Below are 8114 nucleotides of genomic sequence, written 5' to 3'. Positions count from 1 at the left end.
GCCTTCCCTTCACACATTCTGCACTTTCCGAGTAGTATTTCCTGGGGTCACCTCTCAAACGATCTCCCCTAGGTTTTTTGTGGCAGGTCAAGGGGAACTGAGATCCATCCCACTGCACAGCAGACAACTGGCACCTGGATGTGTTCAGTGATGTCTCTGGGAAGATGGAGTGGACATTTCCATGATGCTCGGTGGATGGTGTATAGATATGTATATAAAGATGTACATGTATATGTAGCTGCCCTGAGAACTCTGATCCTGGTGTGTCCCCTTGTCCATCTGCCCCTCAGCTGAGGGACAAGTCCTGCTCTTCCCCTCAGCATTACAATATTTCTTTGAACCTTCCTAGCACACATTTGCTTTTTAAAATAAATGGTTCCTCAAAGCTGCTGACTGTCTAAATCTTTTTTTTTAACTAGTGCCCAGCATAGTATGTCTAATTTTCTTTTTAAATCATAGGCTGTAATTCCACTTTGTAAATATTTGACCAGACATTTGTTTTTTTAATATGGCCAACACCAACATGTTTCCCCCAATTTCTGGTTCAGAAATTTTCCCTCCATATCAGTATCTTTTGAGATCTTTTTCCATAAGGGTAGATTTCACCATGAGAGCTAAGCTAACTCCAGGTGAATGTTAAGACACTCCTAGAAATTTAAAATATACTAGTGTTCAGACCTCAGTGGCCCTTCTGTAGACAGAACCCAGAGTTAGTGTTTTTTAAAACTTCCCACGTAACCTCAATATGGAGCTTCAGTTGACACCATCAATCCAAAGCATTTCCATCACTTCTTTTGGACACACCCTTTTTAGACCTCTAAAAAGTAGGTCCTTGGAAGTCTTATTGGATCCAGAGGACAGGATCAGTTTGCTGAAATTTGGAGTGAACTACAGATTCATAGGATTCTTATTGCTTGATCTGCAACAAGCTAGGCTATCATGAGAACTGGATTAATCTTAGAGTCCAGTCCCTCCTACCCTACAGAATACACGTTCATACATACTGGAGAGAGGGTGGCAATTGTCCTTCGTGTGCTGAGATATGCTCTATTTGATGAGTCGCTGGGGGATCCAGGCTTCCTATCATGAAAGCTCTGGCTAGCAGCTGAGGCCATGGATGGTCAGGTCATCATTCAAAATTCAGGTTCACCATCTATCCCCTCTCTTTCCTTTTCTGTTCCAGGTTCCTCAGAGCTGTCCATTCTCCAAATCTATGTCTTCTCTGTTTTCTCCCCCTTGTCCCTGTTTCTTTCCTGCTATTTTCTCCTGCCCCACTTTTTACTTTTCTGCTCCGCTGTGCCTTGGAACCAGGCTGTGGCTGGCTCCTCTCACAGCTGAATTTGCTCTGTGTGGTCTCCCTTTCATAGGAGCCATTGTGGGGGGAGAAACGGGAGGTAGAGGGGGCTTCCAGAGGAGAGGGCTGGCATGCTTGGAAGCTCCAAGTCCAGATTTTATAACTGAATGTTCATGTATCCTGCTTCCACCTGCTATAGCTTCACAACAACATCCAAGAACACTTGATGCCTTTAGGGGAGTTTTCAAGAAGAGGAGAATAGGTCATTTGGTTGGTGGTTGCACCCGGGGGGCTAAGGCATGAGGGCTTCTAGGCACTCATTTCAGTAATGTCTCTCTGTTGTCTCCACAGGACTGAGATGTGCTAGTCCCAGCTTCTGTCTGGGAGAATGTCTGGGGTGTCCGAGCCCCTGAGCCGAGTAAAGGTGGGCACATTATGCTGGCCTGAGGGTCCCCCAGAGCCCATGGTGGTGGTACCAGTTAACATGGAAAAGGCAGATGTGTTCATCCTCAAGGTTTGCTTCTAAAGCAAATGGGAAGAACTTCAAACTGGTCAAATGCACTGTGCAGACAGAGATCCAGGTAAGCTGGAGACCTGTGCACTCTGTTTGTCTGTTCCACCCTCTGCTTCCTGGACAGTTGAGCAACACTCCTTCCGCCCAGCAGGATCTCCTGTACTGCCTGGCAGAGGGAAGTTGGCATCAGGAGAGATGTTCTCAGCTGATGTGGCCAAACTCCTCTCCAGGTGTGCAACTCCATTTCCCTAGGGGCTTGGGGGACAGATGCTACAACCTTGGTTTGAAACCCTGATTGTTTGTTTGGTCTTTGTTCAATTCATTTCAACTCGTTAAGTATTTATGACATTTAAGTCTCTGCAAAGGACTTAAAAGCCCCCTCAAATACTCTCCAATGTAATTGGAATTAGAGGCATATGCAAGTGATTACATTTCAAAAAAAGCTATCTAAGATTTCTGCTGGACATTTAGAGGATGGAGCTGGTGGGGGATTTAGAGGATGGTAATGAGCTACAAATGCCCTGGGGTAGATGGGCGTCACCAGGCTCTTTTGCCAGAGCAACAGCTCAATGGGCTTATTCTTACTTAGGGTCCTAAAATCTGTTAACAGATCCAGGTATCCACCTCATCAAGGCGTCTAGATACCAGGAATTCAGTTCAACTTAACTAAGTCTAAATGAAATTGTCATTAAAAGCAGAGTTCCAATATACTGGCTGATTTCACCACCTACATGTATTGAACAATAGCTACATGGGAACAGTTAGGTGTGTCTTTCTATACTCATGATCTCATTAAATCCTCTAATGGCCCCAAGAGATGGATTCAGTGAGAATGCATCTTTCCTCTGCCCAGAACATTCCTTATTGTTAATGGAAGGGAAAGTCAAATGGGTTCTTAGAAGGTTGCTTGGAGGATTTGTGATTTGAACAAGGAAGCAGGGAACTTGGAGGAAAGGCACCAACTCTGGGACAGCTGCCTGAGCTCTTCTCCATGGCATTGCCAACCCTTCCTGTTTCCTGAAAACCTGTGCCTCTCAACTCTGTGAGTGGCTCTTGGCAGCTTGGCCACATCACCATCCCACCTGCTGTCTGTTACGGCATGCACCTGCCTCCGCACAACAGAGCAGAGTGTAATTGATTAGCTCACTATGTTGGCCAGTTAACATTGTTGATTCTGGCTCCATTGACTCCTTCTGTTTCCTGTAACTGATTTGATTAGGGCCTTGATTACTTGTCATATGGTTTCTGATATGGGATCATAAATGTGCCTGAATATAAGCCCTGGCCCCCTTCTTCCAGGGGACATTTTCCTATCTTCTTAACTGTCCATTTCATGAGTCTTCCTTCAGGTATGTCATTTTCATACATAGATGATGCCATCCACTGTGAGCCTCACTATCGTAATTTTCAGAAGTTAACCTGATCTTCAAGTTTGAGGAGCACTCATTGACCTTTTGGCTGAGAAGGAGAGAACATCTGGTTGGTTCAGCTTGGGACAGGTTTTATTGAGTTAACAGTGAGAAGGGCCCTAAAAGATGGGTGGAATTTAAAGCAGATACTCTGGGGTAAGAAGGGAGCAACACAGATAGAGGCTGGGAGGCTGCTGGATGGTGGGTAGTCTGGCTTGATGGAAGCATTGGATTTATTTAGAAAAGCATCTCAAGTCAAGGCCAAGGTAGAAATTGAGGGCAGATAAAGAGGCCTAGAACATCAGGTTAGAAATTTGGAGTTGGGCAGGCACTGGGGAACAGCACCTAGTTTTTAGGAAGGGGGAGAGAGATTTTCTTAGAGTTGTGTGATGGCCTGGTGGGTGTCTAAGGGGAGGAAGAGCAGGAGGCCTATAGAAAGGTCAGTAAGGCCCAAGCTCAAGAATGGCTACCAGTTCTGGGGGCATCATCTGGAGGAGTGTGGGGACAAAGGTGGGGCAGCAGCAACAACAGAAGGATGGAATTGCCTTCTAGGAGTTTCTATCCACGTTTTGACTTTTTCTGCTTCCAGTGTCTCCTGCTGGCGAAAGGTCACCTTCTAATGTCACTGATTATTACAAACAGCTGTGGCCATAAAGCCACTTGGACTTCCAGCCATGAGCTGTCCTACCGTTAGTGGTGTGTGGCCTTGGGTCTAAATGCTTAACCTATCTGCACATCAGTCTGCCCCCTGGGGACCATGTCCATCTGCAGCCTTGCTGTAGGATTGGAGATGGCAGATGAAATGTACCTAGTGCACAACAGGGTCTCAAATAATTGGAAATATTGGTTGCATGGATGAGTTTTAGGTGATTACCCTGCTCAAAAATCTCCGAGGGTCTAAATGCCCAGAGAATGAAGTTCAAGTTGTCTTCTTTGGGTATTTATCCATTCATCTTTCTTATTTTCAAACTGAGAAGACAATCACATTAGTATTTTAAAATAGCACATGGTGTTCTGAAAGATGTCAATGAGGTTGCCCTGAAGAAAGGGTCTTATCTCAAGGAAGCTTAGAAGATAATTGGTTAAACAATTCTGAACAGATTCTTTTATAGCAAGCTTTCTCAGAACCTTTAATAAGCTAATATGCCCAGTGAGTCTTTGAGACAGGGGCACAGAAGTATTATTTTCTACCTAGCTGTTTCTTATTGGCCTAAATAAATGCTCTTTTAAAAGTTGGTCCACTAGTCTTCTGAAAAATCATTTAGGGAACATTTATCCCCAAACCCTGGCAGCAGAACACAAAGGGTTAGAGAAAGAAGCTGGCAAATGGGATGTGGGTTAGGAAGTGGTGGCTGTTGTGTGGGAGGGAACTGATGAGGACCTGAACTAAGGGAGCGTCACTGGGAACAGATAAGTCAACCCATCTGAGTGTGTCTCTGGAGGCAGAGTCAACAGAATTTGATGATTAATTGGATGTAGGGAGGGAAAGAAAGGAAGGAGACAAGGATGACTCAAGCTCTTGCCTGGGCAGCTGAATGGGAGCTGGCACCATTCATTGAGATAGGAGCAGAGAAAGGAAGGGCCTTGAGATTCTAGCTCTACTTGTGGTGTGTTTGAAGTGTGTTAGAAGCACCTCCACAGCGAAATGTGGGCCTGGAGCTTAGGAGGAAGAAAGGACTTGGAGGTAAAGATTTGGCATTGTCATGTGATGGATGCCAGGCAAGAGGGCAGAATCATCCATGGAGGTTGAGTTGAGCAAGAGCAAGAGTTCCAGTTGGGAAACCTTGGGAAGTTAATTTCCAGAGGACTGATGAAGAAAGAGAAGCAAATGAAGGAAAAGAAGAGTCCCCCCCCAAAAAAATGAAGAGAACTGAGAGAAGCAGTCAGAGGGGCCAAAGGCCAAGGGGCTTTAAGGAAGGAGTGTTTAGCAATGTTAGGTGCTCAGAGAAGTCAAGTCAGGGGAGGGCAGAAATAGGGTCATTGCCTTCAGCCACAGGTGCCATGGTTGACTCTTTGCTGGGCAGTTCCAGTGGAGAGATGGGGGCAGGAATCATTGTACAATGATGGTTGAGTAGAGATGGTGAGAATAACTAGCATTTTACAGTTTTGACTATGAAGTGAAGGAAAGAGGAGAAAGCAAGAGAAACAAAGTCACCAGCCCAGACAATACCACATGTGGTAGCCCTTGAGTGGAAAGGTACATGGCAGGTTGGAGGCTGAGAGTTCCTTAAGATTGGCTTCTTAAAACATGTTAATAGTTTTGATCTTTACTCCATCCCTTGTGGGAAGATGCTGATGTAATTTAATTGATATCCAGAGACTGTAGGAGATGGAAGTGACAGGCTTTGGTGATGGATGGGAGGTGAAGGAATGAGGGATAGGGAGGTGTGAAGAGTGGCAGCTCTGGTTCAGGTGGACAGGGCCCCCTCCCTAAGATGATGAACACTGGAGGAGAGACTGGGTGGGGAGTGACGTGTTCCCCAGCGCAGTTAAAGATCTTTCAGTGCGATTGAGGTGCTTTAACACTTTCACATGGAAATGTTGAGTAACCGTTGGTGCATGTTCTGGAGGGGAGAACTAGTGTGGGCACAGACAGTCGAGTGTGGCCAGCCTCAAGGTGGTGGTTGAAACCATGGCTGTGGATGAGGTCACTGTGGAAAGAGCCTTGAATAATTCCATCTTCCATTCCACAAACAGAGTTGGGTGCCCATGCCTGGCACCACGCTGGCCTGAGAGTATACCTTCAGGTATACTCTCTGCTTTCACTGGGTTTCCTGGCCAAGGGTGAGACCAAAATTGACTTAAACCAAAGAACAAATGATTACAAACTGAGGCAAAAGCTCTGACAGGAAGAAACAAGGCTTAGGAGAACAAATAACACAGAAGAGTTGGGTCTGAACATCAAGGACTAGCTTTGCTATTCAGAGCCCACTAGAGGTGTCCAGTAGGGAGTGTCCAATAGGGAACCCAGGCCTGGCATCCTTGACTGAGATTCTCCTGGAGAAGTACCTCCCTCCATCTACTTCCTGACAGCCTCCTTTCCCTAGCTTGGCTTTGACTTCAACCAATTTTTCATATCCAGCTCCATATCTTCTTTCACCATCCTCCGAGTACTCAAAATGCTGCCAGCACTTCCAGATTTGCCAAGCACATGTCCTTCCATAAGAACACTCCTGAAATTCCAACACCCCCCACTTGGCTGCATCTGATCAAATAGAAGCAATGGAGATTCACCCTGGCACAGTCCCTGCCGGGGCATGTTTCCAAAACATGGTTACTCCAGGCGTACTTGCTGACTTCGTAGAGTTATCTTTATTCCCAACTTACTTCTATGCAAATACAATAGACTCATGATGCTTGCCACGTTCAAAACCACAAAAGTACTCCCTGGATTTGGTTCCTAGGACCCCTCAGAAATCAGGTAGGTGCTGGAGAGACTCAGCAATGTGACAAATGAAAACCATACTTGGCTCTTCTTGATTTTCCACTTCCCTTTGGTTTGCTATTCAGAGGAAATTGTGTTTGTTTGGGAGCTTGGAATCTCTGTAGCAAGCAGAGGCTTATATCATCTATTTTCTCCTAATGTGCTAATTTGCTTGTCTGGGAAAGAGGCTAAAATGGCATTCTGAAAACAACTTGCAGAGCATCACCCAGACGTGCCAACACGGGGTGTCTCCTTCATGATCACGATTATGTGCATGCAGCCCCCATCCTCTCTCTCTCCTTCTCCCTCTCCTTTTCTTCCCATTCTCTTTTGGGTGGGAGGGCTTACTATATGTCCTGGTTTGTCTCAGTTCCAGCTTACACATAATGTCCAGAGATAACCATTAGGAATGTCCCTGCCAAGCCCCAGAGTATGATGCATGTGAGGTTGAATTGTTTGGTCACCTGCTTCTAAGTGCCATGTTCTGTCCTCCCTGTGCCTGGCACACTGATTGCCTGTTTCGTGGTGTCTTCTCTCTCTGGCTGTCACCAGCAGACCCACTCTCTGTGTGTGTGCATCCCTATTATCAGACCACCTGTTTTTCTCTCTCAGGAGGGTAGTAAGAAAAAATGGGCATTCGTCCATGATATGGTGCAATGCAGAATTGCCAGCAGGACCCCCACTCCTAACCTATCTCTCAGCCAGCCTCCACTAGGCTGAAAAGCCACATTTGAGATACATCTTCATTTTTTTCCTGAAGTGTCACTGCACTGGGAATTCATATTTGCATCCCCAGGAGGGACAGGAACTAAAGCCATTCTGTGTCCTTCCTGTCCTTCCAGAGGCATTCCGACCACCCACAGCAGAGTCTCTGCATTGCAGGTGTGGTCTCTGGGTGTGGCTTCCCTGGAACGGGATGAGGGCAGAGTCCAGTTTCCAAGTGTGCCCTATGCTTGTGTGACACCATCAAATTCCCATCCAACTTAGCTTCAAGCTTTAACCACTCACCTGATGTGGCACAGTGTGCTATGGACTGGATGTTTTTTGCTCCTCCCCAATTTACATGGTACAGTCCTGGCCCCTGATGTGGTGGCATTTTGGAGGAGGGGTCTTTGGGAGCTACTTGGTCAAAAGGCTACATTGGACCTAATACTGAGTGTGACAGCATCAAAAGCTGTGGCCCCATGAATGAGATTATTGCCCTTACAAAGAGGTTGAAGGAAGCACCCTCTTCAATTCTCTGCCGTGTGAGGATGCAGCAAGAAGGCACCATCTTGGAAAGACAGTGAATCTGGTGGTACCTTGATCTTGGACTTCACATCCTCAGGGTCTGTGAGCAGTAATTCTCTGTTGTTTATAATTATCCCTCTATAATTATCCCTTATCCCTCAGAAACAGACTAAGATAGGAGGTAATTAGATTTAAATAAGACCTTGAGGGTGGGGCCCCCATTATAGGATTAGTGCCCTTATA

The 8114-nt window shown here is 46.0% G+C and overlaps 1 pseudogene; it reads left to right on the top strand.

Moving 5' to 3' along the window:
- Positions 1-1682: 1682 nt before the first annotated feature.
- LOC143388010 (protein-tyrosine kinase 2-beta-like) overlaps positions 1683-8114 on the top strand; it is a 42551-nt pseudogene continuing 36119 nt past the window's right edge.

Source organism: Callospermophilus lateralis, unplaced genomic scaffold (genome assembly GCF_048772815.1).
Source record: "Callospermophilus lateralis isolate mCalLat2 unplaced genomic scaffold, mCalLat2.hap1 Scaffold_413, whole genome shotgun sequence".
NCBI classification, from domain to species: Eukaryota; Metazoa; Chordata; class Mammalia; order Rodentia; family Sciuridae; genus Callospermophilus; species Callospermophilus lateralis.
The sequence above is the reverse complement of the archived record's forward strand: the minus strand, read 5'-3'. Positions and strand labels throughout refer to the sequence as shown.